The sequence below is a fragment of the Grampus griseus genome, assembly GCF_964374135.1.
Source record: "Grampus griseus genome assembly, chromosome: 1".
Classification (NCBI taxonomy): domain Eukaryota; kingdom Metazoa; phylum Chordata; class Mammalia; order Artiodactyla; family Delphinidae; genus Grampus; species Grampus griseus.
In genome coordinates this window covers 166,865,031-166,881,872 of record NC_139017.1, presented here as the reverse complement: position 1 = coordinate 166,881,872, position 16,842 = coordinate 166,865,031, and positions in this window count along the sequence as shown.

The following is a 16,842-nucleotide window of genomic DNA, read 5'->3' as shown; positions in this document are numbered from 1 at the left end:
GGTATCAGAGTAATACTGGGCTTGTAGAATGAGCTGGGAAGTGTTCCCTCCTCCTCTATTTTTTTGGAAGAGTTTTGGAAGGATTTTGGCTAATTCTTCCTTGAAATGTTGATATAATTTAACAGTAAAACCATCTAGTCCTGAACTTTTCTTTGCCGGAAATTTTTTGACTACTGACTCAATCTCCTTACTTACTATGTATCTATTCAGATTTTTTTTAAATTTACAATATTATTGATATATTAGTTTCAGGCATATAACATAGGAATACAATATTTCTATAGATTATACTCCATTTAAAATTATAAAATAATGGCTATATTTCCCTGTGCTGTACAATATATTCTTGTAACTTATTTTATACATAGCAGTTTGTACCTCTTGATCTACCACCCCTATAATTGCCCGTCCCCCTCCTCCTCCTCTCTCCCCACTGGTAACCACTAGTTTTTTCTCTGCATCTGTGAGTCTGTTTCTGTTTTGTTATATTCATTTGTTTGTTTTATTTTTTAGATTCCACAAACCAGTGGCAACATACAGTATTTGTCTTTTTCTGTCTGACTTATTTCACTAAGCATAATACTCTCTAGGTCCATCGATATTGCAAAGAGCAGAATTTCATTCTTTTTTATGGCTGAGTCATATTCCATTGTATATATATATACCACATCTTCTTTATCTATTAATTTGTTGATGGACACTTAGGTTGCTTCCTATCTTGGCTATTGTAAGTAATGTTGCTATGAATATTGGGGTGCATCTATCTTTTCAAATTAGTGTTTTCATTTTCTTCGGATACATAACCAGGAGTGGAGTTGCTGGGTCATATAGTGGTGCTATCTTTAGTTTTTTTGACAGTTTGTGTCTTTCTAGGATTTTTCCATTTCATTTACATTATCTAATTTATTGTCATACATTTGTTGATAGTATTCTCCTATAATCCTTTTTATTTCTATAAGTTTGGTAGTAATGTCCCCAGTTTCATTTCTGATTTTTAGTCATTTGAGTCTTCTCTCTTTTTTTTTCTTGGTCAGTCTAGCTAAAGCTTTGCCAACCTCTTGACAAAAAATTTGATCTTTTCAAAGAACCAACTTCTGGTTTCATTGACCCTCTCTATAGTTATTCTCTTTTCAATTTCATTTATCTCCACTGTGATCTTTTTTATTTCCTTCCTTATGCTTGCTTTGGGGTTAGTTTGCTCCTTTGTTTCTAGTTCTTTAAGGTGGAAGGTTAGGTCATTGATTTGAGATCTTTCTTCTTTTATAGTGTAGGGATATATAGGTATAAATTTCCCTCTGAGCACTGCTTTCACTACATCTCTTTGTTTCTTTTTATTCCCAATTAATATTCCACTAGACAGATATACCACATTTTTTTAACATCTTTATTGGAGTACAATTGCTTTATGATGTTGTGTTAGTTTCTGCTGTATAACAAAGTGAATCAGCTATACATATACATATGTCCCCATACCCCTCCCTCTTGTGTCTCCCTCCCATCCTCCCTAATCCACCCCTCTAGGTGGTCACAAAGCACCAAGGTGATCTCCCTGTGCTATGCAGCTGCTTCTCACTAGCTATCTATTTTACATTTGGTAGTGTATATATGTCAATGCTACACTCTCACTTTGTCCCAGCTTACCCTTCCCCCTCCCCACGTCCTCAAGTCCATTCTCTACGTCTGTGCCTTTATTCCTGTCCTGCCCCTAGGTTCATTAGAACCATTTTTTATTATTTTAGATTCCATATACATGTGTTAGCATATGGTATTTGTTTTTCTCTCCTATGAAAAACTTCTCCTTTTTCATTTCTAATTTCATTGATTTGAGCCCTTTCCCTCTTTTTCTTGATGAGTCCGGCTAATGGTTTATCAATTTTGTTTATCTTCTCAAAGAACCAGCTTTTAGTTTTATTGATCTTTGCTCTTGTTTTCTTTGTTTCTATTTCATTAATTTCTGCTCTGATCTTTATGATTTCTTCCCTTCTGCTAACTTTGGGCTTTGCTTGTTTTTCTTTCTCTAGTCCCTTTAGGTGTAAGGTTAGATTGTTTATTTGAGATTTTCCTTGTTTCTTGGGGAGGCTTGTATTGCTATAAACTTCCCTCTTAGAACTGCCTTTGCTGCATCCCATAGGTTTTGGATCGTCGTGTGTTCATTGTCATTTGTCTCTAGGTATTTTTTGATTTCCTCTTTGATTTCTTCAGGGATCTCTTGGTTATTTAGTAACGTATTGTTTAGCCTCCATGTGTTTGTGTTTTTTACGTTTTTTTCCCCATAATTGATTTCTAATCTCATAGCATTGTGGTCAGAAAAGATGCTTGATATGATTTCAATTTTCTTAAATTTACTGAGGCTTGATTTGTGACCCAAGATGTGATCTATCCTGGAGAATGTTCCATGTGCACTTGAGAAGAAAGTGTAATCTGCTGTTTTTGGATGGAATGTCCTATAAATGTCAATTAAATCTATCTGGTCTATTGTGTCATTTAAAGCTTGTGTTTCTTTATTAATTTTCTGTTTGGATGATTTGTCCATTGGTGTAAGTGAGGTGTTAAAGTCCCCCACTATTATTGTCTTACTGTCGATTTCCTCTTTTATAGCTGTTAGCAGTTGCCTTATGTATTGAGGTGCTCCTATGTTGGGTGCATAAATATTTACAGTAGTTGTATCTTCTTCTTGGACTGATCCCTTGATCATTATCTAGTGTCCTTCCTTGTCTCTTGTAACATTCTTTATTTTAAAATCTATTTTATCTGATATGTGTATTGCTACCCCAGCTTTCTTTTGATTTCCATTTGCATGGAATATCTTTTTCCATCCCCTCACTTTCAGTCTGTATGTGTCCCTAGGTCTGAGGTGGGTCTCTTGTAGACAGCCTATATAGAGATGGGTCTTGTTTTTGTATCCATTCAGCTAGCCTGCGTCTTTTGGTTGGAACATTTAATCCATTCACGTTTAAGGTAATTATCGATGTGTATGTTCCTATCACCATTTTCTTGTTATGGGTTTGTTTTTGTAGATCCTTTTCTTATCTTGTGTTTCCAACTTAGAGAAGTTCCTTTAGCATTTGTGTAGAGCTGGTTTGGTGGTGCTGAATTCTCTTAGCTTTTGCTTGTCTGTAAAGCTTTTGATTTCTCCAGCGAATCTGAATGAGATCCTTGCCGGGTAGAGTAATCTGGGTTGTAGGTTCTTCCCTTTCATCACTTTAAATATGTCATGCCACTCTCTTCTGGCTTGTAGCGTTTCTGCTGAGAAATCAGCTGTTAACCTTATGGGAGTTCCCTTGTATGTTATTTGTCTTTTTTTCCCTTGCTGCTTTCAATAATTTTTCTTTGTCTTTAATTTTTGCCAATTTGATACTCTGTGTCTCAGCATGTTTCTCCTTGAGTTTATCCTGCCTGGGACCCTGTGCACTTCCTGGACTCGGGTGGCTATTTCCTTTCCCATGTTAGGGAAATTTTCCACTATAATCTCTTCAAATATTTTCTCAGGTCTTTTCTCTCTCTCTTCTCCTTCTTAGACCCCTAAAATGTGAATGTTGTTGTATCTAATGTTGTCCCAGAGGTCTCTTAGGCTGTCTTCATTTCTTTTCATACTTTTTTCTTTGTTCTGTTCTGCAGCAGTGAATTCCACCATGCTGTCTTCAAGGTCACTTATCTGTTCTTCTGCCTCAGGTATTCTGCTATTTATTCCTTCTATTGTATTTTTCACTTCAGTTATTGTATTGTTCATCTCTATTTGTTTGTTCTTTAATTCTTCAAGGTCTTTGTTAAATATTTCTTGCATCTTCTCCATCTTTGCCTCCATTCTTTTTCCGAGGTCCTGGATCATCTTCACTATCATTATTCCGAAATCTTTTTCTGGAAGGTTGCCTATCTCCACTTCATTGAGTTGTTTTTCTGGGGTTTTATCTTGTTCCTTCATCTGGTACATAGCCCTCTGCCTTTTCATCTTGTCTCTCTTTCTGTGAATGTGGTTTTTGTTCCACAGGCTGTAGGATTGTAGTTCTTCTTGCTTCTCTGTGCCACATCTTCTTTATCCATTCATCTGTCAGTGGACACTTAGGTTGCTTGCATGTCCGGGCTATTGTAAATAGTGCTTCAATGAACATGGTGGTACATGACTCTTTTTGAATTATGGTTTTCTCTGGGTATATGCCCAGAAGGGGGATGGCTGGGTCATATGGTAGTTCTATTTTTTGTTTTTTAAGGAACCTCCATACTGTTCTCCATAGTGGCTGTATCAATTTACATTCCCACCAACAGTGCAAGAGGGTTCCGTTTTCTCCACACCCTCTCCAGCCTTTACTGTTTGTAGATTTTCTGATGATGGCCATTCTGACCAGTGTGAGGTGATACCTCATTGTAGTTTTGATTTGCATTTCTCTAATGATTAGTGATGCTGAGCAGATTTTCATGTGCATCTTGGCCATCTGTATGTCTTCTTTGAAGAAATATCTATTTAGGTCTTCTGCCCATTTTTGGATTGGGTTGTTTGTTTTTCTGATATTGAGCTGCATGAGCTGTTTGTACATTTTGGAGATTAATCCTTTGTCAGTTGCTTCATTTGCAAATACTTTCTCCGAGGGTTGTCTTTTCATCTCGTTTATGGTTTCCTTTGCTGTGCAAATTAAGTTTCATTAGGTTCCATTTGTTTATTTTTGTTTTTATTTCCATTTTTCTAGGTGGTGGGTCAAAAAGGATCTTGCTATGATTTATGTCAAAGAGTGTTCTTCCTACCTTTTCCTCTAAGAGTTTTATAGTGTCTGGCCTTACGTTTAGGTTTTTAATCCATTTTGAGTTTATTTTTGTGTATGGTGTTAGGAAGTGTTCTAATTTCATTCTTTTATATGTAGCTGACATTTTGTTTTACTTTTATTTTTTTCAGGTTGAGATTTTTTCTTTGAAAATTATTTGTTCATGTTCTTTCTACTTTAAAAAAAACATATTTTATTCATCTATTCCTCAGCTGATGGACATTTGTGTTATCTCCACCTTGGGGCTATTCTGAATATGCTGCTATGAACATTTATGTACAATTTTTGTGTGTGGGTGTATACGTGTTTTCAATTCTCTTAGGTACTAGGAGTGAATTGCTGGGTTACATGGTAACTCTGTGGTTAAACTTTGACATAATTTAGCATTGATACAATAATATTAGCTAATGGAGACATAGTCAAATTTCCTCAGTAGTACCAACTATTCATAGCTGTGGCATGGAGGTAAAATTCATATATGGTAAAATTTACAGCTCTAAGGTGCACATTTCAATGAATTACAATAAATATATACATACCTGTGCTACCACCACTCCAAACAGAATACAGACCTTTCCATTACCCCGAATGTTTTTCTTTCCAACAACTCCCCCTCCTCCCTCCACATCTATTATGAATATGGTAATGATAGCTCTGGGGATGGTCATAAAAGACTAATATTTATCTCAAGAATTTGCAAAACACTTTCTTTCACATTTTTAACTTGGAGGCAGACTGGGGAACAGGGGAGATCATGAGCATTGGAGTTAAATAGAATATGCTCTTATCCTAACTCTACCATTTATTGGCTGTGTACTATGGGTGGGTTACCTAATATCTTTAAGTCTCAGTTTTCTCAGATGTAAAATTGGTGGTTCGTGAAAATTAGTTAGAACAATGTATCTGAAACACCTAGCACCATGTGGGCACCTTCCAAACATTAATTCCCTCTCCATTTCCCACTCCCTCTTCTTTATTTGCTTCTCAGAACAGCCTTCATACGATCGTTTATTCACTCAACTACTGTGTGTCAGGTGCTAAGCTCTGGGACAACAATGTGACTTTAAATAGCCACTGTCCCTCCCTTCATGAAGGTTACAGTCAAGAAGATGGTTAATCAAATAACCACATTAGAGTAAGGTGAAGAAGTCCCCAGTGCTCTGAGAGGGTATAATGAGGCCCTGACTCTCTCAGGGCTGCTGATCAGAGAGGGCATCGAGGAGGAGGTGACCCTTTAGCTAAGAACTTAGTAAATAGGACAGAATGAAGCAAGGCTTTGGGGGAGTAAAGGATGGCTTTCCAGGAAGAAGAAACAGGATGTGCAAATGCCCTGTGGCAGGCAAGAGCATGGTGCATTCAAGGAACCAAAGGAAGGCCCAGGTAGCTACAGCAAGGACCAGATGTGGCTGAAGGTGGTGAGGGCCAGACCTCACAAGGCTCAGGCAGCCGTAGTTAGAAATCAGGTCTTTAGCACAGGAACATGATATGATCAGATCTGCCCTGAGAAGAGAGAGCAGTGTCACATCCTGAGACCATGGGGAGGACCTGCACTCATCTTGGTGAGGAACTGGTTTCCTGGAGCAGGATGGTGGTGGTGGGCATGAAGGGGAGTGGTCAGAAATATTTAGGGATTTATCAGGTAAAACAAACAGGATTTGGAGATGGTCTGGACATAAGGAGGGAGAGCCAGGGAGGACACTGGTGTGAGCCATGGATAAAAGGCAACGCCAGTGAGGTAGGAACTCCTAGTGGGGACCAGACCTGAGGGGTCGGGAGACCATTCTGAGCTGAAGAAGCCAAGGTTCTGTGAGGTAAAGGGACTGGTTATGGCCAGATGGCAGGATGAGGTGGGGATGGGTGGTAATGCTATTCTGAACACCTGCTGCGCCTGAGGAAATTTCCAGCTGGCGTGTAGGGGTGGGGTGGGGAGTGGAGGTGGTAGTTAGAAATGCTCCATTGCTTAAGATCTGGGAGCATTCTTGTCTGGGCATTCTGGAATCAACTTCACACCTCAGATGGACGACAGAGCCAGCTAGAACGAAGCCAAGAAACTGTTTCCTAAGAGCACAAGAATATCCTGGCAGTAGCCACCCGGCTGACAGTGCACAGTGCCTGGTACACAGTAGGTGTTCAGTAAGCAAAGGCCCTCTGCTGAGGGGGGCCCAGAGCCTCCAGGCTGGGGGCCTCGGGGCTGATACTCTACCCAAGGCAGGAACTAGGTATCAGAACAAAGAGGTCAAGATTGGTTCTGAAGCCCCCAGGGCTCGGAAATTTGAAAAGATGAAATATAATTGCCAAAGTTGAATTTCAAGTTCCAAAACACCTCCCCCGCTCCTGGATGGTGGGGGAAGAGATAAAATTCGCAAGCTGGGAATGTAACTCCATCCTATTCAAACACTTGGCAATTTGCCTCAAATTAGCAGCGAAAGCTGAAAATAGGCAGAAAGCAAACATTGGCTGGAGGCCACAGGAAAAGTGGCAACAAATTATTGTTCTTTTAAGAATTACAAATACCAAAAGGCCAATTCATGGATTGTGTTGGGCGTTGTTCTCCCAGAAAAGAGGTCGGCCTCACCCAGCTCTCCAGACCCTTTTGGGTCACACCAGGGTGAGGCAAGTGGGGAACTTTCACCCCAGCCCTGCCCTGCTTGTAAGACCCTGGGACCTACTGGCAGTTCAAGATCGTGAAGCTCCATCCCCGACTCCTACCCATAGGCTCTTCCACCTCTCACCAAGTTAGAAGTCTGAGGGAGGACCTGGCCCCTGGGCTGTCACAGCCCTGGCAGGCTGCCCTTGTGCTCAGGGCACCCAACACGTAGACATATTTACCGTGCACTCAATATACGTAAGACATTCTGCTAACAAGGACATCAACCCACCTCTCTCTCCCAGGGAGCTCACAGCCTCATAAAAATGACCCAGGGAGGGAGGGAGATGCAAGAGGGAAGAGCTATGGGGATATATGTATATGTATAACTGATTCACTTTGTTATATAGCAGAAACTAACACACCGTTGTAAAGCAATTATACTCCAATAAAGATGTTAAAAAAAAATGACCCATAATCACATCTGGGGTGGTATCCAGATGTGATCTTGAATAACCTCAAATCACATATTGAGAAAGCTTTCCTTTTTCAATTTTATTTCACTCTCCCTGGGCCAATACATCATCACCACCTCCCCACCACTTGTTAAAAGCCCTTGGCAGGCAACAGATTCAAGCTAGCATTCATTGAATCTATGGTCATGGTTAGCTTCTAATTATGGCAAATGAAATTGGTTTCCCATTTGAAATAGTGATTTAATTCTAAAATGAATCTATTGGAATTTAGAAAAATGTAAGCGTGCACCCACTTGAAGAAGCGTATCAACCAGTAATAGCACAGGTGGTGACCCACACAGGCCAACAACCACCTGGCGGTAAGCAAAAGGAAACAAGCTCTCTCCGCCCAGCCCCACAGCCTCTTGACTGTCCCGTGGAATCCCTGTCCCACCTATTTCCAAAATACTCCAGAGAACGGAGGATTTTCCTTTTGGTCTGGGATCAACTCAACCTGCTTGGGATAAAGAGCAATTAACAACCTTGGTATTAATTTCTGCAGGGACTGTTTTCCTCCCTCCAACCCCTCCTCCTGGGAAAAAAAGTTAATATAAACAAAGCCACTTGGATTCAACTAGTTAAGTGTTGTTTGGGTGAGTTGAGCGTTGTTTTGCAGCTACGGTCTTAAGATATTTTAAGAGATGGTGATAAGAAAACAGACAGGGCCGTCCACCCAGAGAAAGAGAAAAGCGATGATTTGGGGCCACCAGTTCCAAGGTTGCGGACCCGAATTCCAGCACCAGGGCCCGCTTTAGACCTTTAGTTGTCTGAGCACTGTGGCGCCCCTTACTACCTTCTTCCCGTGTAATTTGAAATATAAATAACATTAAACCACAAACACCTAACACATAGGCCAAAGTTAAAATTAGCTTATATTTCCATATTTTAAACTTACTGATGGCAGAATTTGAATAGGATTGTTGAAATGAACTTCTGTTCTTGGGTATTGTTTGGACTGGGGGTGTTTCTTTCACTTTTCTGGCACCCTGGCCACATTTTTTTCACCTAACCACTAGCTGCTAAGGGAGGGTGGGTGTGGAGCAAGATGAGGTGGGAGTGTGACCTGGCCCAGCCCAGGGACTGCCGCTGCACCTAGGCTCAGGATGTTGCCATGTCACCTGTCAGGATCACTCTGTGCTGTCAGTCTGACATCAGGCTTTTAGCCAGCCAAACAGGAACCTGTCTCATCTCACAGGCACTAGCTGGATTCTCAGCAAGCAATTATCAGTTTACTCCACACAGACTCTCTGTGTTGGGGACACCAAGAGATCAGGAAACAGGTGTAGAAAATGGCCCAAGAATAAAACAGTCTACTATCCACTGTCATAACACACGGTAGCAATGAGATACCTCATTTCTGGACCATCAGAGCAAGTCGGGGCCTGAGATCATACCTTGTCCAACCTTGTCATTTTATAAATAAGGAAATAAGATTTCGGTGTTAACAGTGTCTCCTGCCGAGGAGGAATTAGCATGTGTGTAATTTAATCATGGGCAGGTCCTAGCACACCATGGGCTGAAAAAAAAAAAATCATCACTGAATTCAAATAAATCTTCTGATTTGCTGCAGGAGAGAGGAGTTGGAACCAGGTCTTGGTTGAGCTACTTACCCGTGGTGGGAACGTGGTGGGGAGAGAGGTGGCCTCTAGGGACTTCCAGTATTGCAGTGGTTAAGAATCCGCCTGCCACGGGCGGATTCTTAACCACGGGTTCGATCCCTGGTCCGGCAAGATCCCACATGCCGCAGAGCAACTAAGCCCGTGGGCCACAACTACTGAACCTGCGCTCTAGAGCCTGCGAGCCACAACTACTGAGCCCGCGTGCCACAACTACTGAAGCCCGCATGCCTAGACCCCGTGTTCCACAACAAGAGAAGCCACTGCAATGACAAGTCTACGCACCGCAACGAAGAGTAGCCCCTGCTCGCCGCACCTAGATAAAGCCCACGTGCAGCAACGAAGACCCAACGCAGCCAAAAATAAATAAATAAATAAAATATATATTAAAAAGAGAGAGAGAGGGGTGGCCTCCGTGGCAGATTCTAACCCACCTCCCTCCCAGTGAATGGTTGCTTAGTCTACACTGAGAGTGGTGCTTCGGAGGAGATATTTTCCTCAAAGTCCTACTCTGGCCCCACTTTGATGTGCCATGACCAGCCCAGCTCTGAGGCATGGAGAAGGGCCGTGCACACTGGGGATCTTCCCCTTCTGCCCCCAGGGATGCCATGCCCACAATCTGGAGTTGGCAGTCATAACGATTGTTTCTACTGGCCATTTTGGCAAAGTTGCTTTCTGTCCTCTCTCTACTGGGGGAGGTCAGGTGGCGTCGGGACAAGGAGAGTATTGTGGCACCAACCATTGTTCTAAGTGTCCTTAAATGGGTGTTTCTGGTACACGCTCTATGCACACATGTCCATGGGGCTTTAAGTAGGAGAAATAAGGGGGTGGGTTGGTTGTGGCGTCTTCTCTCCTCGGAGAAATAAGGAAGTTGGATTATTTGTTTTAGGGAGAAATAAGAAAGTGAATTTTTTCTGGGCAGGGCACGTTTGGTGACATGAAACAAAACCTTGGGTGGAGGGCATTGTGAGGCCATATGGGAATTTCCAGGGAGCTCCATGGGCCCAGAAAAGCTAAACGCAGCCAGGTCCCTCTGGTGCTGGACATGCGAACTGGAGAGTTGGAGACTGAAGCTACCTGCCCAGTGTCTTGGGCTGCAGGTCTCTCGTACCTCAGTTTCTTTCTGAGCAACTGCTCCCTTCTCCTCTCATCCAGCGGACACACTCCACTTGCTCAGATTCCACATAGCTCCACATGGCCCCTGGCACCCAGGAGAACCTGGCCTTCCCTTTCTCATGGTCAACAACTGCCCTCCCATTAGTGCTTCTTGGTTCAGACTCTGATTGATTGTGGAGTCAGGGGACAAGTCTAGGGATTGGCTGAACCTGAGCTGATCAGCTACGTCCAGAGGGGTGTGTGTGTGTGTGTGTGTGTGTGTGTGTGTGTGTGTGTGTGAAAGGGTGTGTTGTGGTGGCTACCTAGAGTAACAGATGCTGTGGTAGGGTTTCCCCTGGGATGAGGGATGCTGCAAGCAGGCCCTCTAAGTAAGTGTGGTCGAGTGGGAATGAGAGTTTGTTCTCTCAATTTGAGAACCAAGGAGCAAACGTGGTTTGTAACAGAAGGAAGTGGAATGATAGCCTCTCATCATCTGAGTGTACAGACCCCTTCACAGGCCAGTCCCTAATTCTTTAAGAGCTGCCATGTTGGCACTGCATGACCCCGACCCCATCCATAGTTGACTGGACCAGGAGTAGACATGTGACCCAGACGGGACTATCCAATTTTCTCTCCTGGGCGCTGGCACTGCAATGACTCAGTGTACTTGCCAGATAGCCCTGGGGGGCCAGGTCCTGCCGCAACGACTGGCAAGAAGAGAAAGTGGGTCTGCAGGGAGGGCAGAGTGAAGCAGGTACAGAGAGAAGAAACTAAGTTTGAAAATGGTCTGAACTGGTGACTGATCAAATCCCTGCTTCTAGTCACTGTGGAAAACGTATGGAGGTTTCTCAAAAAACTAAAAACAGAACTACCATATGACCAGCAATTCCACTCCTGAGTGTATAGCTGAAAAATAATGAAAACACTAATTCAAAAAGATACATGCACCCAATGTTTATAGCAGCACTATTTATGATAGCCAAGATATGGAAGCAACCTAAGTGTCCATCGACAGACGAATGGATAAAGATGTGGCACATATATATACAATGGAATACTACTCAGCCATAAAAAAGAATGAAAATTTGCCATTTGCAACAACATGGATGGACTTGGAAGGTATTATGCCAGGTGAAACAAGTCAGACAGAGAAGACAAATACTGTTTGATATCTCTTACATGTGGAATCTAAAAGATAAAACAAACTAATGCATATAACAAAAAAAGAAACAGACTCACACACATAAAGAACAAGCTAGTGGTTACCAGTGGGGAGAGGAAAACAGGGAGGGGTAAGATAGGGGTAGTGGATTAAAAGGTACAAACTACTATGCATAAAATAAATAAGCTACAAGGTTATATTGTGCAGCACAGGGAATACAGCCAATATTTTACAATAATATAAATGCAGTGAAACATCAAAAATTGTGAACCACTATGCTGTACACCTAAAACTTATGTAATATTGTACATCATCTATATCTCAATTAAAAAAAGAATTGAATACAAAGGCTTTTGAATGTTTCCCCCAGCCAAAAAAAAAAAAAAAAAATCCCTGCTTCCAGTCGCTTCTGGAACCCTGGCTGCCTACCTTCATGACAATCTTCCCTTTAATAAATTCCTCTTTGGGGCTTCCCTGGTGGCACAGTGGTTGAGAGTCCGCCTGCCGATGCAGGTGACATGGGTTCGTGCCCCGGTCCGGGAAGATCCCACATGCCGCGGAGCTGGGCTGGGCCCATGAGCCATGGTCGCTGAGCCTGCGCGTCCGGAGCCTGTGCTCCGCAAAGGGAGAGGCCACAACAGTGACAGGCCCGCGTACCGCAAAAAAATAAATAAATAAATAAATAAATTCCTCTTTTCTGTTAGTCCAGCAGGAGTGGTTTTCTATTGCCTGCAACTAGAATACTCATTAACACATATATTTAATAAAATAATAATAATAATAGCTGATATTTATTGAATGCTTATTATATGCCATACACTCTCCCAAGGGGTTTAATATAGATTATCTTATTTAAACCCCTCAACAACTCTGTAGGGGTATGTATTATTATTCCCATTTCACAGCTGAAGAAACTGAGCACAGATAAGTTCACTTGCTCAAGGTCACACAGCTAGTGGAGCCAGATCTGACCGCAGGTCATCTGGCTTCAGAGTCTGGGCCACTGTCCGTTATGACAGCCTTTTCATTTGAGACTGCTGGGAGGTGGGGACTCAGGCCTTCTGAGCTGCCCCCGCATCACATGCTCATTCCAGCCCTGCACCCACACAGAAAACTCAAGCTGGAGGAGTTGGCCTCTGAGGGGGAGTGCTTGCCCTCTGCCCCCTGCCCTGCCTACCCCACCCCCAGAAGTAGAGGGAGAGTCCAGAGTCCCTGGGTTTCCATGACACTGCACTTTGGGGTGGTAAACATTAAACCCATTGGTCTTCCTTCCTCTGAGTGCCCAGAGACCTCTGGAACCACCTCGAAGGAGGCTGGAAAGGGGACAAGACTGTTCGGGAGGTGCAGCACGTGGTCACTCTCACCTTCCAGAATTGCTTCTGGGCACTTCCCGAATGACCAGCAGCGTATCCTCTCTCCCACTTGAAGCCACCATGGTGAGGGGCCTGGGCTGGGAATTGCACCCTGGCTGCCTGCTCCTAACTTGATCTCCAAGCCTTGGATTTGTTATCTGTAAAATGGGGGTTATAATAACCCCTACCCAGAGGAGAAAATAGGTTAATGGGAAAATGTTTATGTATTAAGTGAGAAAAGTGGGGGCCTTTGTGCTTTCCTCAATAAGTGAGAGAAACCATGTCCTGATTACATCACTGAGCCACTGGGAAAAGCCTCACCTAAATGTAGACTTTTTTGTTTCATATGTATCCTACGATCGCATTCTTAGAGTTTTTGTTCTGTTTTGCTTTTAAATTGGGAAAGATAAACACCAAGGCGTTAAATTGGATATCCCTGTGTGATGAGCCTACAGGGCATTTTAATTCACTTTTTATTTTTTGGATTCAAACTTTCTGACATGAACATGGATGATTTATGTATTTAAAAATATATCTTACGGGCTTCCCTGGTGGCGCAGTGGTTGAGAGTCCGCCTGCCGATGCAGGGGACACGGGTTCGTGCCCCGGTCCGGGAAGATCCCACATGCCGCGGAGCGGCTGGGCCCGTGAGCCATGGCCGCTGAGCCTGCGCGTCCGGAGCCTGTGCTCCGCAGCGGGAGAGGCCACAACAGTGAGAGGCCCGTGTACCGCTAATTATATATATATATATATATATATATATATATATATATATATATATATATATCTTACTTTACACATATAAAATATTTTTATTATTATTTACTTCAAAGTGCTTTGGCAAGTACAGAGCCCATAAATGTAGAGTGTGAGTACTTGTCCAGGTCCTAGAGTCATGTGGGGGGGCCATTTGTGAGTTGCCTCTCCCACATCCACTTCCCTCTTCTCCTCTTGGAGCAGATTGGGTAGGTGGAAACCTTATCCCATCTCCACAGGTGGGCCTGGATCTGCTTAAATCAATCACTGTGGTGACTGGATTAGGGAATCCGTGATGGAGGTTTGGTGCACGAGACTTAATTCCAAGGCTTGTGTTTGTCTGGGGAAACAGATTTCCACGTTTTTGATATATTATAGGTGACACACATCCATATGTCACCTGGGAACCTCCACCTGGGTGAAATTGGGGCCAAAAGAGAGGAAAAGGAGCTGAGAAATGGAAAGAGAGGGAAACCAGGTCCTGATTACATCACTGAACCGCTGGGGAAAAAAGCCTCTCCTGAATGTAGACTTTTCTGTTTCACAAGCCAGTAAATTTCCTTTATTTTCAAAACCAGTTTGCGAAGTTAGATTTTGTTATTTACAACTTCCTAACTATGAGGAAACAGGGACCTGAAGTGGGATAGGGCAAATAATAGACCCTGTGGTGCAGAACTTGTGGGGCTGAGGAGGGAGGTATGGTGTAGGCGGAGCCAGGGCTTCTGCCTGGGAGGTTGGCAATTCTCAAAGAGCTGGTGGTGAAGAAGTCAGTTAGGCTGTAGTCGGAATCTTGGAATTCAAACCAAGGTACCTCCAAGGCTGCTCTTTTGTGAGACTTGTGGGAAAATTTCAGGATTTTGGAGGTTGCTCATGTCTTGTAGTCTTTAGTAAATTCCTACAAGAGACGTGCGTGGTTCCTTTGAAACTGGCCTGTTTGAAAGAAGATAAAGAAGAACTAGACACTTTAGACCTGAGGTCTGTGATCCAAGTTAACAGTGAGTCCAGGATCACAGCCAAAGAGCTGAATTCTCCATGCCCAGCTATATTCAGTGTAAGCAGAGGCAGGAGGCGGGGGACTTGGCAGGAGATAAAGCTGAAGACCCCTCAGGTCCTTCCCAAACTCATCCCGTTAAGCATTCTTTGTCTGAGATGATTTTTTTTTTTTTTTTTGGCTGCGCCAAGCGACTTGCGGGATCTTCGTTCCCCAGCCAGGGATTGAACTTGGGGCGCAGCAGTGAAAGTGCTGAGTCCTAGCCACTGGACCACCAGGGAATTCCCAAGTATTCTTTGTTTGACAAGGAGACCCAACTCCTCCTCTCACGCTTCTGCTGGGATGCAGACTCTGGACAAGAGGTCAATTAGCAATATCTCTCCACACCTGCTATGGCTCTGACACGTCAAGGAAGAAGCCATCCATTAAACCAAGGGCAGGGGCGTGCACTGAGCCCAACGTTAGTTGTCAGGAGACGAATATCCCCAGGTCATGTCCTAGACACAGATAAGTGGCAAAGGTCTCCATGTATTTGGCTAAAAGCAAATAAGTCAGACACCTACTGAGCCTTTTAGAACATTGCTAAAGTAATCCCCAATCTGCCCATTATCAGCCTGCCATTGCCCAAGGCCTAAAGTATTCTTGGGTCCCCAAATTTGCATCTAACAGGAAGTGGGATGCTAAAGTGGTACAGCCCCCAGGGAGAGCATCTCCAAGGCCCATCTCAGGAGTGTCCATCCAAGACAGGGAAATGGATGGACAGACTGATGCACAGCCAGGAGGATGGGTGAATCTTCAGGAAGGTTTTATCAGTGATGATAAAAGCCATTATATGCATGGGGGAGAGGGGGGCGAGGGTGGAGGAGATCTCTCCGCCGTCCTGCGTACGGCCAAACTCTCTTTCTGCTTATTCAGAATGGCTTCCTTCCTGCCTTCATTCTGGAAATGCCATGGAACTGCTATGGCTGGGCCTGCCTGAATCTGCACTGACCTCTGGAATCCAGCCCCCAGCAGACAGCCTTGACCCTTCCTTTTGGCCTGCAGCCTTCTCCGGGGCTGAGAAGAGGAAGCAACATACTCCCTCTTGGAGCTTCGAGCCTGCTCACAAGTCCCTTTAGAAATAAAGGGCAAAATGGGGACACTGTTCCTCGGACAATGGGGTTTTCTCACAGGTTGGGCTGCCCAGGCCTTTGTGAGGAAGACTTCCTTTAATTGCAGCCGGGGCTGGAGGACACCCTCCGGTCTCGGCCTGAGCACTGAGCTGACTGCGGGGGTGGTGGGGGTGGTGGTGGAGGGTGGGGCCTGGGACTACAGATGGGGCTGGAAGTGTGCTTGAGTTAATACTGCCTGAGAGATTGGCCTAAGAGAGAGAAGACGATGGCTGAGCGAGGGCAAGCCTCAAGACGGGACAGCACAGGGACCAGGGCAGGACTGGGGCGGGTGGGTAAGTCTAGGCCTGGGGCTGCAGCCAGGGCTGGGAAGCTGGGAAGAGGCTTGGGGGTTAGAGCTGGTCCTGGGAGAGCATGTATACTGCTCAAAGCACAGGCTTTAGCCATGGGCGGCCTGGGTTCTTCCCTGACTGTCTGGGTGGTCTCAGGCAGGCCCTCTCTCGGCTTCCATCTTCGCTCTGATCCCATCTTCTCTCCCCTGAACACTCTATTTAATGCCACCATCTGGCCCCCTTGGCACTCCTCCTCCCCCTGTATCTGTGCTCGTTCTTTACTCATTCCCTTAACATCTTCTCATTTACTATATAATTTACTTAATTATACTGTTTATTGTTTATCTGTCTTCCTTAGCTAGAATGTCAGTTCCATGAGGACAGAAATCTTTATCTTGTTCACTTGTGTCCCCGGATCCTAGCACGGTGCCTGCCACTGAGCAGGCATCCAATAGATATTTGTTGAGTGAATAAAGTTGTTAAGTCTCTCTGAGCCGAGAGCTTTCTCATTTGAAAAGCGAGGATGAGGGCTTCCCCGGTGGCACAGTGGTTAAGGATCCGCCTGCCAATGCA